The sequence below is a fragment of the Canis lupus genome, chromosome 16 (genome assembly GCF_011100685.1).
Source record: "Canis lupus familiaris isolate Mischka breed German Shepherd chromosome 16, alternate assembly UU_Cfam_GSD_1.0, whole genome shotgun sequence".
Taxonomy (NCBI): Eukaryota; Metazoa; Chordata; class Mammalia; order Carnivora; family Canidae; genus Canis; species Canis lupus.
This window is the reverse complement of record NC_049237.1, coordinates 21,108,635-21,123,953: the sequence shown is the minus strand read 5'-3', so window position 1 is coordinate 21,123,953 and position 15,319 is coordinate 21,108,635. Positions and strand designations below refer to the sequence as shown.

General features: G+C 54.1%; 1 protein-coding gene across 2 annotated transcripts in view; it reads left to right on the top strand.

The window, feature by feature from the left end:
• Positions 1 to 15,319, top strand: part of PTPRN2 (protein tyrosine phosphatase receptor type N2) — a 727,688-nt gene that overhangs the window by 242,849 nt on the left and 469,520 nt on the right. The gene's annotated exons all lie outside the window — the stretch shown is intronic.

Sequence of the window (15,319 nt, the reverse complement as noted above, 5' to 3'; positions counted from 1 at the left end):
GTTAGTCAGTGTCACCCTGGAGATCTCAGGCTAGTCGGAGACCCCAGGTGGGAGGGGCTGCGATGGAGCGAAATTCAGGGGACGCCTTCCTCCAGGTTACCAAGGGCCCGGAGACAACAATGATGGGTGGCGGGGGCAGCGCTGGAGTGGGCAGGGAAGGGAGGAGACTGTCGACCCAGGCTGCCTGGTGAGCTGGGGGGGCGGGGGGTGCCGGGTCTGGTGTCCTGGGAGCCTGCCGACCTGCTGCAGAGGGCCTTCCCAGATCATGTTTGGGCAGGATCTCCGGGGACAAAACAGGACTGGATCCTGCCGAGGCTAGAGTGCGTGGCCCACACCCGGCATGCCGGGCAGATGCTTTCAGCCCCTGGACTCTGAGGACAGAGGCGAAGCTCTGTAGGATAAGACTTTCAGGGTCCATGGAGCTGACACAGGCAGGAAGTGAGTGACAAGCTGGCGTCCCTATGCCATGGGCACCTGGGTGGCCAGGCCAGAGGATGCCTGTGTCGGGACCCGGCGATGCCGGTGGGTGTATTGTTGCATCAGCGCATCATATCGCAAGCTGGGCTGGCAGATGGTGGCGGGCATCCCTCTGAGCATATTCGCAAGCATGAAGCCTGGGTCCTGGGAGAACGGGAGTCCAGTGCCCCCCATGACATGCCTCCCACGTGGAGCTGCTCCTGCCATCGACAGTCTCCCTGGTGGTGGTTCGGTCACTTGGGGCCCAGCTTGGCGGAGCTCTGGATGCTGTTTCCTCACCTGAGAGGATCGCTGCTGCCGGCTTGTGAGGCGCCTGCTGTTGTTTCCGGGCTTTGTCCTCCTCTTGTTGCTGCGGGGCTGCTCCCGGCCTCCGTGGAGATGCCCATCATCGTGCCCTCTAGGTCTCCCTTGAACACGAAGCTGTGCCATAGGAAGGATTCTAAAAGTCTTAGGTTGTGAGCTTCTCTGCCATTGAACATACCGTCCTGCCATGTGGCCCCGGTGAGCCCCTTGCATGGTTTCTGGCTTGCTTTGTGACATTAAGCATCAGTGACAACCGTGACCGGTGGCATCATCAGGGTGATGGGAAACAGAGGTGCCATCCCGTCCTGTCTGCTGGCAAGGACACAGAGTGGAGGCCGCCAGCCCTTCCCTTGGTCTGTGTGTGTTAGACCCTGAGTCCCAGGAGGGCAGGTACTCAGTTGGGGGGAAGCTTGGTCACCTGGGGGTACCTGACAAGCGTCCTACATGCATGATGACATGGAGGCGTCCACAAGGTTGTCTTCTTGTGGAGACTCTGATCAGGAACTCTCCAGGGGACCAGGATGGCCCATGGCTGAGAGCAAACAGCACAGACACATGTGGAACCATGATCACTACACCCCCAAACTACGCATGTGGAGAATGAGCTGGTGGTTCTAACAGGTTGGGTCTGAGTGGATGTTTAACCTGCCATTGGGGTCACGAGGCCGGTGACTGAGACTCGACTGGTAAGAGGCCTGCCTTGGTGCACTAAGCAGGCTTCCTGAGATACCATCTGCCCAGGGTCATTGGAGCCCGCCTCCTGGGGCACAGCCCAGGCAGGGGGCAAGGGAGGGGGCAGATGGGGGTGAGGACCCAGCACCACCTCTGACCCCTGGGGCGGTGGTGTTTGCATTGTCAGCTCATCTGAGGCTTCAGAAAGGGGAGAATCCACCGGTTGCCTGTGTTCCCACAGCAGGGGCTCCCCTGGGTCTGCCCCGGGTGTAGTCCCTTCTTCAAGCCCTGGGCACTGGCCAGGACCCACACGTGCAGCTGTGGGGGAGGGTCAGTCATGCCCCAGGGGCCCTCCATGTACGCTCCAGGGAGCCCCACTGCTGCTGGCCTTTTCATAGGGAAATCCTCACCTTGGGCCGGCTCCGTGGACAAAGCGTACACTCCCGTCTGTGGCATGTGTGCACCTGTGCAGGCATGTCCGTGTGTGTTTGCGTGTGTATCACGGCGGGCTCTGTCCCAGCAGCCTCTCTGTAGACGTTCCCCTGCAGCTCAGGGCCTGTCGTCGTCACTGCATGCAGCAGATGTGTCCAGGAAATGGGTCTGAGTGATGGAGGAGCTGAAGGAGGATGGCTTTCCAGGAGTTGAGTCCCTGCAGTCCCTCCCTATCCTGCGTGGTTTGGGGTCACCCACTCCTTCCTGAGTGTGGGGTCCTGGGCAAGTGGGGCTGTCATGTCCTGAGCTGCCTCTGTAGGAGAGGTGAGGCCATCAGATTTGGGGGAGCATGTATGGCTGTGGTCTTGTGGCCTCTGCGCTGTTGCTTTAGGGGCCTTAGTTTGCCCTTTTTTGAACCATTTTTCTCAATCTCTTCTTCTTTCCTGGAGGCTTTTTTTTTTTTTTTTTTTTTTTTTTAATTTTGGAGAGAGAGCATAGCGAGGGGCAGAGAGAGAGAATCTCCAGCAAACTCTGTGTGGAGTGAGGTGCCCAATGCAAGACTCGATGTCATGACCCTGAGATCATGACCTGAGCTGAAACCCAAGAGTCAGCCACTTAACCTACTGAGTCCCCCAGGTGCACTTTTTGGGAGCATTTTACAGGCAGATCCTGTCTGCCTGTCTGGACACATGGCAGTTTCCCTCCAACATCAGACAGACGCGCGGTCACCGGAGTAGGAGGCAGGGGAGCAGGGGAGGCAGGGCCAGTGTCCTGGTTGAGCCGGGTTGGGGTCCACCAGGTGCCCCACAGACCAAGGGGGACAGTCCCATGTGATGTTAAGCTTTGTATGGTGTTCCTTGTGAATGCAGCACACATGATAGCCCCAGGGCCTGCTGAGAGAAGGAAGAGGACAGTGTTCTCTCTGTTCCCAGAAATCCAACCTAAAGAAGGTTCTGTGGTCTCCTTGTGGGGATGGTCACAGACTGGCTGAGTCGCCAGCTTCGTGGTCAAGCACCTGCCTCAGTTCCGAACAGCGTTGGTACACGGGGCTGGGTTTAGGGGATCAGAACGTGAACTTGGCCAGGAGAGATCTGCAACATCTGGTTAGAGTATTGGAAGCAAAGAGTCATATGTTTATCTTAAATTGTCCCAGGATTAGTGCTTAGTATGTATTTAAAGCACTTGGCAGTGGGGGGGAGGCTGGGGGGCTCAGCAGTTGAGCATCTGCCTTCAGTTCAGGTTGTGATCCCAGGTCCTGAGATCGAGTCTCACATTGGGCTTCCCACATGGAGCCTGCTTCTCCCTCTGCCTGTGTCTCTGCCTCTCTCTGTGTCTCTCATGAATAATAAATAAAATCTTAAAAAAAAAAACAACACTTAGGAAAAAAATAATTCTTGTTTGTTTTTTTTTGAACAGGTAAGTCCTATTAAGGAAATGGTGCCTTCTGCATACCGCATCTGGTTCTTAGGTTCCGGAGGGTGGATATGGGATTTTGGATTGAATTGCCTCTCAAGTAGCCAACCTCAGGTTTAGGGAGGAACGACCAGATTTCCCTAAATAATCGGTGTCCATTTGAAAAGCGGTTTGCTTCTCCAGCACCTCTATCTTTCACATCATCAGGAAACCCCAACAGCGCAGGTTGGCCTGGAACAGAGAGAAGCGAATTGGGGCACGTGGCTCTGGTCAGGGAGCCCTCCATCTGGTGGGTGCTGGGCAGTCATGGGGCTGGCCTGCCGCTGGCCGTCTCCTGGAGACAGGCTGGCGGGGGACTTGCTAGCAAGTCCATGAGTTGCTGGGGGGTGTGGGTTGTCGCCGGTTGGGATCAGGCAGGCAGAGGTGAGGTGGGAGTGGCAGGGAGAGCTGGGGATGCTGAGCCCGAGGATGCTGAGCCCAGGGATGTTGAGAGCCGGGGATGCTGAGCCTGGGGATGTTGAGCCCACGGATGCTGGGCCCAGGGATGCTGAAGTCGGGGATGCTGGGCCTGGGGATGCTGAGCCCGGGGATGCTGAGGCCGGAGATGCTGAGCCTGGGGATATTGAGCCTGGGGATGCTGGGCCTGGGCATGCTGGGCCCGGGGATGCTGAGGCCGGGCATGCTGGGCCCAGGGATGCTGGGCTGCCATGGCAATAGGGAAGCCGCTGCTCAGCCAAACAATACAGCAAGCCTCACTCTCCATCAGTCTTTTATGTTTTGAGAAATAAGAGCATGATGGGAAGTGAGAGGAGGCCAGACTGCTGGATTGAGGATGAGTGTTTGCAGGCGGGGAAGCTGCCATCCTCGCCATGGGGGCAGGTCTCCTCACCTCCTCCTGGGTATTCATCATGTGTGGGTGGAGGTGCCAGAGCCCAGGAGTCCCGTGCTCCTACACTCACAGGCCATGTTCTGAGTCCGTCAGTGTCTACACACAGTGACAGCAATAATGTCCACGTGAAGAGAAAGGCGGTTATTTCCCAGTTCACTGCTGGTGACTGTGAGGTCCCAGTGACAGTGACTGGGGTCCTCCCTCCCCACGTGCGGGATTTCCTTCTGCCTGGGGTCTGTGTCCCTGCTGTGCCTTGAGGTCCCGGGTGTCCACGAGATGATGCCACGCCACCCGGGCCTCGTTACCACTGCTCTGCCCTCATGCCTCTGCTGTAGTCGAACTTGATTTCCACCAAGATTTCAGCGCTGCTTTAATCTCTGTACCTGTTATAATCCAGTCACAAAGTATTCACATCACTGTCAATATTTCATCTTCTTTCAGGAAAATTTCCCACAAGCATTTTATTAACAAATGAATTGTTAATTTTTCCCCTACCAGATAGCATTTCACAGAAATTGTCTTTCCTAAACCACACAGTTCACAAGGCAAATTTATAAGTGGCTGAAAAATGATACAAAATAGTGGTGTCAAGTTGTAAGAAAATACCAGGAGTACAGCTCAAAAATTAAATGTGTTTTGTGTCACATCCAGAAAGAAACAAGAGTGAAAACTGTAAGAATTCAGTTAGAGTCATAAAGATAAGCTTGTCTCTTATTTTTAATTTATTTCTTTTTAAAGATTTTGTTTATGTATCTGAGAGAGAGAGAGCAAGTGAGCAAGAGCAGCGGGAGGAGCAGAGAGAAGCAGACTCCCCACTAGGTAGTGAGCCTGAACCTGGGACCCCAGGATCATGACCTGAGCCCAAGGCAGACGCTTCACTGATGGAGCCCCCCAGGTGCCCTGAAACTTCTCTTTTTTTGGGCAGCCTGGGTGGCTCAGCAGTTTGAGCGCCTGCCTTCCGCCCAGGGCGTGATCCTGGTATCCCGGGATCGGGTCCTGCGTTGGGCTCCCTGCGTAGAGCCTGCTTCTCACTCTGCCTGTGTCTCTGCCTCTCTGTCTGTCTCTCTCTCTATCATGAATAAATAAATTAAAATATTTTTTTAAAATCTTAAAAAAATATTTTTTTCTATGAGAATCTTTCGTTTTCTCTTTCTTTGCAGATGCATGAGTATTTGTGTGTGCGCATGTGTGTGTGCATGCTATGCATGCATGTGGTGTGTGCAGTGCATATGTGTGGGATGTGCCATGCATGTTGCTGTGTCTATGTCGTGTGCATGTGCTCTGTGTGTATGTATACCATGCATGCGTGTGTATATATACTGTGCATGCATGTGTGCTGTGTGCATGCAGGAAAGAGCAGAACATAGCCCTCTCTGTTTTATAGAACTTCTGCATTGCTTTGGTTTTAGTTTTGTTCAATACACATGCATTATGCCTTCAACATATGAAAATAAAGGAAAATAATCCATGATCGTTAGAAACTATAGATAAGTGGAAACTAGAGAATGTCTGCATGGACTTCTCCGAAAGGTAAAGGCTCCTGGCACCTCGCCCTGTCTGCACCTTGGTGCGGAGCTGGGGCCCGCCACAGCTGCCTTGGACACTATCTGTTTAACTCACCTGATGGGGTGAGCATGTTCCGTGTTATTATAGCATTTTCATGAATATTTTAATGATTGTGAGACATTTTGAGTTGACATATGATAGTTCATGTAATATTTTATTTACTGTCAGGCATAGAAACAATTTTTTTACTTTTATAAATAATATTCACTACACTTCTCAACATTAAGTTTAGAGAATGTGTGCATGTGTGTGTGTTTCCTGTTTACACCACACTGCATGGGAGGCTCTTGGCGTGTCTTGTCAAATTAGGGTAGAATTGTTTACAACTCAGTAACGAGCGACTGGTAATGAATGCATGTTGGTCACCGCTGACCAGCCGCCTGGTGGGGACGTCACAGAGGGCTTGCAACAGGCTGTGCTAGGCCCTTCCCAGCCCCGAGGACTCTGGTAGTTCTGCTCCTAAACCACAGCCCAGCTGGCCCAAGAGAACCCTCTTCACGTTTTCAGTTGTGTACAAGTTACAAACCAGAGGCTTGCAGGCCGACCCAAATCACAGGCGGTGGTGTGCACATGTGTGTGCAAGCATATGTGCAAGGGCACGTACACATACATGCATGCATGTGTGTATGTGTGCAAGCATGCATACAATGACATATGTGTATATGCGTGCATGTGTGTGTGCGCAAGGGCACGTGCACATATGTGTATGTGTGTGTATGTGTGCAAGGCCATGTGGGTATATGTGTGCACGTGTGTGTCTGTGTGCAAGGGCACATGTATATATGTGTGCATGTGTATGTGTGCAAGGGCACACACATATATGTTCACACATGTGTCTTGTGCAAGGGCACATGTATATGTATGTGTGCATGTGTGCAAGCAGTGTGCAAGGACATGTGTGTTGTGCATGTGTGCAAGGGCACATGTGTGTGCAAGCATGTGTGTCTGTGTAAGGGCACATGCATATGTGTGTGCGTGTGTGTGCACAGTGTGCAAGGGCACATGCACATACGCGTGCGTGCACATGTATCTGTGTGCAAGGACACATGCATATATGTGTGTATGTGTGCAAGCATGCGTGCAAGGGCACATATGTATATGTGCACAAGGGTGCATCTGTGTGCATGCATGTGCATGCATATGTTTTTGTTTTATTTTGTTTATTTGATCTTACGTAGTGTTTTAGGAATTTTGAGTTCATTGCAAACATATTAAATTGTTCAAACAGAAATAACTCATGGGTTCTCTGGAGAAGGCAGAGGCCTGGCCCACTGAGCCTGTGCTCCTCTGGACAAAGGTGGTGGCCCTCGCCGGCCTGAGCCTCACTGCTGCCTGGTGACCGTAGCTCCGAGGCACACACGTGTTGGCTCCCCGCTGTCGGGAGCTGGTGGCCCTGGCCCCGTCTTGGTGAGAGCCAGAAAGGGAGTCAATATTCCACCTTTGCTTTTAGCAGGATGTGCTTGAGCCCCAAGATGCAGGAGGTGGGTGCAGATGCTGGCAGATGCGGCGCCAAGCCAGGCTGACCTCACAGACCAGGTGCCTGAGCCGGGAGGAGGTGCTGGTCCCACCCCACAACGCCCTGTGCCTCTTAGCCTCTACAGGCTCTTGACTTGGGCTCTGGATTCAAGATTTTACCTTAGAAGCATGTCAGGGCATTGTCCCTTTTCTCCCCTTGCGATGATCCCTCATCCTGTATCCTTGGGAACAATGTGTTGTCATTTTATGAAGTAAGTTCATAGTTTCCTCTGCTGGTAGTAGTTGTGGTGATAGTATAGTTTTTCTCCCTTTCCCCTGGTGCTCGTCTCTGGGTGGGCATCTCGTGTGCCCACCCCGGGGCATGTTGTTGCGCTGCCGTTCCCAGCCGTGAGCCTTTGGGCATGTTGCTTCCTAGGCATGTGTCCCAGGGTGCCCATCTAGACAGCCCATGTTCGCCCTGTGCAGTGGGTGCCCCGACAGGCGTGTCAGAGCTGTGGGGTGGCGCAGGTGCGATGCGCATGTCCTGTGTGATGGGCCCACTCTCCTGCCGTCCCCTTGGAGCTTCCTTTGCATTTCCTGGGGAGGCTGCCAGTGTCTGCCCCTTTGTGCCACGCAGCCCTCCCTTGAAGGAAACTCTACGGGTCATGGGCACCGCCCTCCAGAGTGGTGCCTACACGGCTTCTTCCCACCTCAGCCCCAGACAAAGTCCACATTTGCCTCGGAGGCCATCCATGTCTTCCGGCCCCTGAGAGCGTTTCTCTTTGCGGGTACTTGCTGGCAGGTGCTCCAGGCACCGAGCAGCAGCAGTGGCGTGCCGGGGGCTGCAGTGGTCAGCGTGCAGGTCCCTACCCTCCTGCGATCACCCCACACCAGGAACGGCTCCCTGACCACTCCCTCCATGCCGCAGGTGCTTCCTGGCTCAGGCCTGGCCCCAGGCCTGGTCCCTCTGCTTGCTTCTTGAAAACGCTCCCCATTGTCATTGAAGCCGTGCTGTTGACGTCACTTTATTATGATCCATCAGCACACGTGGTGCCTCGCCTGCCAGCTCAGTGGGGCTGAACCACTAATACAACCACGGACCATCACTGCCCTCTGCATGTAAGTCCTTTAACATAGTCAAAAGAAAAAGGCAAATGCTTGAGGATGTGAGTCATCTGACTTTGGGGAGTCTGCTGGACAGGATGATGTGGGGTGAGCTGGAAAGCGCTCAGGCTTCAGATTCAGCTTCTGAAATGCAGTGACCCCTGCCTGAGGGTCATGTGCACCCCTCCAAGGAGATGGCGTTTTCCTCAGGAGGACACATGGGTCAGAGTTGGGAATGGTCCTCGCCAACTTCCGCATTTACAGATGGAGACTCAGGTGTGAAGGGTGAAACACCTGCCTACGGTCATGCCATGTGGTAATGGCAGCATCTTGGCTCCAGGTCTAAGCCTGTGTCTCAGTTGTCTTGGGGTCTCTGACGAGATACCACCAACCTGTCTCACTGTCGGGAGGTTGTGAGCACAGGTACGGGTCCCGCGGCCAAGATGCGCGGGGAGGGCCTCTTTCCGTCTGCAGACAGCACCCTCCTGCCACAGCACTCATGGGGGACGAAAGGCTCCCCCTTCCTTACTCTTCTTGTCAGGGCGCCTCTGCCGTCACACTGGCTCTGCCATCACAGCCTCAACCATACCCAGTCCCCTCTGAAAGGCCCACCTCCCAACTCCTGCTACCTGCTGTCCTCTCTCGTGTGGGTCTGGGGCACCACCCAACGCACCTCTCAGGCACCAGCAGACTCACCCCAGCTTCACAACGGCGTTTCTGCACCAACGCTGCCTTGTCCCTTCCTAGAAGATCTGGCTTCAGCTCACGTGAAGTGTTCGTGTTTTGCTGCACAGACCCAGAGGCTTAGAAAACGTGTATTTTAAGTAAGTCTAATAAATCCATTGATCACCTGCAAATGCAGCCTCGGCTGCAATACTCATTGTTAATGAGTTTTAATACCACACCATCTACTGGATGATGACATCATGTGGCATTCATTGCAGCAGGTGGAGAAGGTGTCTCACAGTCCCGCGTGGCGCCCTGATGTACCTGGAAGTCATGTAATGGGGAACCACTTTCCAGGGAAGCCTTTTCAGTCTAACAGAGATGGCCGGGTCCAGGTGGTGCCCATGGAGTGGGTGGCTCCGGCGCCCAGTGGGTGACGAGGGGGACTGCGCCTGGAGAATGGACTGCGCGTGATGCCATCCCGCTGCTTCGTGTTCTGGGCGGCCAGTTGTCTGCAGCCACTGCGCAGCACTTCCTAGAGCAGGGAGCAGTCAATGGTCTGCGGGACTCCCACGCCCTGAATGTGGACATGCGAGTTCCATGCAGGTCTGCTCTCAGTCCAGGCAGGAGGCTCACTAAGCCCAGTGCACACACCTGGTGGGTCAGGCCTGTTCCCAAGAGTGGACATGTTCTGTCTCAGGGGATCCACGCACATGTGCTCTGACACCTGCTGTCTGCCAGCGTGATGAGGACGAGGCCTCTGACGTCTTGATCAGTAAAACCCAGCTGATCCTGAGTCCCTGTCAGATGGACAGGGTTCAGTCCCATTTAACCAAGCTTAGGAGGTACTCAGTACTCAGTCCTAAGGAGAGACAGCTGCTCAGGAGGTACTTAAGACTCAGTACTGCCTCATGCCAAGTACAGAGTGCTGTGTAGGAGGTACTCATGACTCAGTACTGCTTCATGACAAGTACAGAGTGCTGCATAGGAGGTGCTTAGTACTATGCAACAACGGCTGCTCAGGAGGTACTTATGACTCAGGACTGCTTCGTGCTGAGTACAGAGTGCTACATAGGAGGTGCTTAGGACTCAGCAGTACTTGGTCCTCGGCTGAATCTGCTACTTAGGAGGTACTCAGTACTCAGAAGTACTCAGACCTAGACTTAAGTAAGCTTGCTCTCTCTGTGCAGGGACCTGGCCTCCTGGGTTCCCCAGCTGAGACCCCAAGGCCTCTGTGGTGAGTATGGCTGTGGCCTGGCCTGGGCTACAGCATGACCTGGACACATGAGGAACCAGCTCTCCATGGGGCTTTTCCTCTCACGAAGCAGCAGCAATGGCTTTCCGTGTTCTTTGCTCTCTCATTACAGGGCTGAGGCTGGACACAGATCACATGGGAGGCCACACTGTGGAGAGCTTTCACACAGACCAGGCAGGAGAGCACGTTGAGCTGCGCTGGTATAGACACTGAACCGTGTGTTCCTCTTGCTTTAATTCTGAGGAGGAGACACTTTTTGTGCTCTGACTCTGGTGTGTGAAAGCCCAGAACTTTGCTGGCGCTCAGCTCTCCTTGGAGGCTGGGCTTCTATTGTAGCAGCCCGTGCTGCATGGCGGAACGTTCTCGGCCCCACCTCCGGGGCCAGCAGGTCTTGTTTCCTGTAGGGAGTTGAACCCCGATGTCTACTCCACTTCTGACCCATGGGGCTGAACCCATCTCCTGAGTAACCATTGTGCGGACATCTGGGCTGCATAGGACCTTGAGCCAAGCAGGTGGGGGGGTTTGGCTCCAATTGCAGCTGGGGAGATGTGTGTGCAGTTAGCTGGGGCGAGGCAACGACAGGGCTGGGGAAGGCCATGGAGGCTCAGGGGGCAGCCCTGCATCTCTGTGGGCTTGGGGGTCACCGGGGCCCCCAGGCCTTAGGATGTAGTTTGGGTCCAATCAGAATCAATGAAGATCTGAAAACAAACAGCAGCCAAAACAAGCAACCGGCTTTGGCAGGAGGAGAACACAGGGTCCCTGTGAGACCACGTCTCGTGTCTAGACCACGACGGGAAAGGGGTGGGTCAGACGCTGGAGCCCCACGGGCCTCTCCTTTCTCAGGTCACTGTGCTTTTGTAGGATCATGGGAGTCATATGGATCGTTCCCTGGACGCTCAAAAAGTGTCCGCATATATTTCCTTAGTTAGCTGGGGGAGGCAATCAGGCGGTGACGTGTCACCAGGAGTGCCGAGGGTGGGCAGACGTTTACCTGAGTCCCTCCCGGGCTGAGGCATGACAGACGGAGGCAGACAGGGCTTCCTTTCCAGGTGGAGCAAAGCCAGAGGGAGCAAGGACTTCAGGACGCGAGATCATTCAGGCCAAGTGTGCTGGGATGATCCGTCCTTCCAAGGCTGTAGCAGGGGAGGTGAGAGATTTTAATGAAAACATAAAGTTTGTCAACACATCTGAGGGGAAATATTGCTAAAGCTGGGGCTGTGGGGGCACGGTCGGGGGGGAGGTTGAGAATCGACCTGGCGTTGGAAAGATTTATGAGAGATCACAGCTGGGGAAGCTTTGATGGCTGTGCGGGGAAGGAGGCTGCACAGGGAAGGAGGTTGTGCAGGGACAGAGGCCGCACCAGGAAGGAGGCCCTGCCGGGATGAAGGCTGCATCAGGAAGGAGGCTGCACTGCATGGGCAGTTCCAGGGCCTTCCTGCACCGACCACCCGGCCCGACCCATCGTCCACCTCCCGGAGGCCTGCGGTCACCTACGGCGCCTTCCCAGAGCCTGGCGGTCAGGTTCGTGTCACAGTGCAGCCAGCGGGGCAAGGGGCCTGTCCTCTCTCTGGAGACGGCCTTGCGCCCCATCCCGGCACGTCCCCTCTTCAACCCTGCTGACCGCCCTGCCTGGGTCCCAGGGTGTTGCCTCGGGCCACGTGTTTCCAGCCTGAAATGTTGGCCCCTTCTCATGCTCTATGCCCACCCCTCACCGCCTTATGGTTCCAGGGTGGTTAGCCTGGCTTGCTTCTGCCTTGAAGCCCCTGCCCTGCTTGCTCCCTGCCCCTCACACTCCAGCCGTTCCTGCTGACTTCTTAATGGGTCCTGTCCACTGTGCTCGCCTATCCACTGTGCTCACCTGTCCACCGCCCTTGTCTGTCCACTGTGCTCACCTGTCCACCACACTCACCCTTTCACCGTGCTCACCTATCTACACTCTCACCTGTCCACTACGCTTACCTGTCTACACCCTCACCTGTCCACACCCTTACCTGTGCACCCACTCACCTGTCCACTGTGCTCACCTGTCCATACTCTCACCTGTCCACCATACTCACCTGTCCACACCCTCACCTGTCTGCCACTGCCCATCTTTCTTTACCCACCACCAATTTGCTTTCTTTTCAGCACTTACACAGACCAATGTTTTCTTATCTGTGAGTTTATGATTATTGCGTCTTCCTCTGTGGGAATGTACGTTCATCAGCAGGAGCAGGAATTGGATCCTCCTTCACACTCTGGTCTCCGCCAATGGGAGCTTTGAGTGCCGAATACACACCCGACTCCCTCTACTTTATCCATTTATTTCCAAATATTTAGCAAATTCCCATCAGGTATAAAGGGCTGGTGCAGGTCACGAGCACACAGGGTGGACATCAAGTTTAAATTTCCTAACGCTGCTTCAGGGGGTTCCTTTTTTGATGAACCTGATGTTCTAGCGGTGACCAGTAACAGTGATGGCATTTACTCTGCTGCTGCGGGGGTCCAAGGTGAATTCACATCCTGTTGAGATCTGGCATCTTGCAAAGTGCGTATTACAGCAGAGTGGACACCCTGGATGTTTAATTAATTGGCTTTTAAAAAATGATTTCATTTATTTGAGAGTGAGCATGGGGGGAGGGGCAGAGGGAAAATCAGGCTCCCCCTTGAGCAGGGGCCTCTCCCCAGCCCCCAGCCCAGTGTGGGACTCAACCCCAGGACCCCGGGATCTTGCCCTGAGCTGGAGGTAGGTGCTTCATCGCCTGAGCCCCACAGGCACCCCTGCACTGGAATTTTAAACAAACATACCTGAGTATGCAATGTATTAATGTAACATACTTTAGTTTTCAGAGTTTGCCCTGGGAAGATGTGTCTTCTTGCTCAGAACACTTATGAGCCTTCTCTGGGCTCTTTCTTCACTGACATGGGTGTCTCTGCATCTCCCAGGCACGGGGCCTCTGCTCGTGGGTGGCAAGTCTGTGGGCAGTGGCGTCAAGCTCTCTGGTGCCAGGTGGGGCCCAAGGGGTGCACCCCAGCTCCGCAGGCTGCTTGTCACACTGCTTCCCATCTGGAGATAGCTGTGAACGTGTGCCAACCGCACTGGTTTCTTGCGTGGTTTGTAAACTGTCTTTGAAAACATTTTCCAAAGAGGCTGGGGCTCTGTGTTTGGAAGTGTTGGGTGTGTAGGTTCCGACGTGACTTACAAACAAGTCTCCGTGCCTCACAGTGATGCTTCAGTCTGTTCCAGGGGCTGTGAACGGCGAGTCAGCCCTACCCGGGCACCTGGTGCCCTGGCCTCTGCACGGGGCTCATGTGCTGGGCCTCAGGGACGGCCTGCTCGAGGAGAGCCCTGCTGACCCCTGGTCTTCCACTTCACACCACCATGTTGAGAGGACCTCTCTCTGCTGCCAGTCCTCCTCGTGCTGCCGCTCACCAGGACCCTCCTTAGTGGAGGTTGAAGGACGCACACTCTGGTGTTGTTCACTGGTGTCACTCTGTGGTCTTCCTAGCCATGTCCTCAGATGTGCTGCACACCCCCACCTCATATTATAGCCCCGACTGTGTTCACGCTCTGCTGACTGACCAACTAGCAGTATCCCTTGTGAAATAAAACGCCAACTGACTCGATTTTTTATTTCTCCCTGGGTTTTATCGAGTTAGAAGTAACTCCTCTCCCTCACCCCCGGAAGTCTCCTCCTCCCAGTTGTCTCTGTCTTTGGTTTCCTCCTCCACCCTGCACCGTCTCCTCATGCTGGCAGAGCCCTCTAGATCCTTCTCCCAACACTGACAGAGGACTATCCATGCCCCTTTCCTTGGACAGACGCTCCCCTCTCCATCCTCCCATAGCTCCCCTCTCCGTCCTCCCATAGCTCCCCTCTCCGTCCTCTCATAGCTCCTCCCCTCTCTGTTTTCCCATATCTCCTCTCTCCATCCTTCCATATCTCCCTCCTCATCACTCTCTTGGACTCTTGTTTTTCTACATGGTTTGAGGAGTGCTTTCGAAGGCTGTGGTTGTCACATGATGTTGGGGGCAGGCTCTCTCTCTCTGGGTGTTTGCTTGGGGTGGGTGACACCTCCTGGAAGTTCCTAGTGGAACTATGATAATTCTTCCAAAGCTGTTTGTTTGCCCCTCTCTGCACTCTGCTCCTTGGCCTGGCACTATCCCTCCAAAGGGACCTGCCACTGGTGGGCGTACTTGCCAGGCTGCAGGCCATGACCCAGTGAAGACTGTGAGAGTTTTAGGGTGTTGCAGCTGGAAGTTCTAGAAAGTAAAGTAGAATAGAGGGAAGAGGAGAAAGCAGGACCAGCTAAATACGAACTGCAAACCAGTGTTGGGGGAGTGATAACAGGTGCTTGTACTGGGTCTCACCGTCAAATGCACACCTTCTCCTGACACGGCTAGGAGAGTTGAAAGCCGTGGTCTTACTTTCTCATGGGAAATTCAGACATCTTTGTTGTGTATTCTGTTGGTCATTGGCTAACTTATTTCTTGCCCAGAAGCAGGGCCTCTTCCTCTAACCTGCTGGTCTGCCAGCTTCACGCTTGGCCCCCGTTGACTCACCTTCCCCCTTCTGTGTCCTTTGCCTCCATCCCCAAATCAATCCTGTTGAAAAACAAACCCAGGGTCTATGCACAGGCTGGTGTGCCCCCTACCTCGTCCTCCTTTGGGATTCCCTATCTCCCTTGGGGCGGCCAGGATGCCTGGCTGCCGGCCTTGACCCCTCCTCCTTCACTCCTGCATGGAGTGGATTGTTTGTCCTTGGCCGTCTTGCTTCCGGAAACTCTTGAACTCTGAGTTATAGCCACAGTATCTCTGGGGCAGGCTGTGTTTACACCCCCTTCCCCTCTCTCTACTTCCTTCCATTCATTATTCACAAATCATGAGGATTAAACAAGAAACACTTAGCACAGGGCATGGCCTGGCCCAGCATTAAGGCTCAGTCGGTAGATACTATTATTTTTTACAATTTCTATTATGTTCATATTGTTATTTTTATCACGCTTGTAGGACACAGTTGGATATTTATGTCGAAAGCTCTTGTGGCTCCACAAGAAAGCAGAAGCCCTTCCTGGTTGGAAAACAGGGCGTCCTGTGACTGCACACTGTC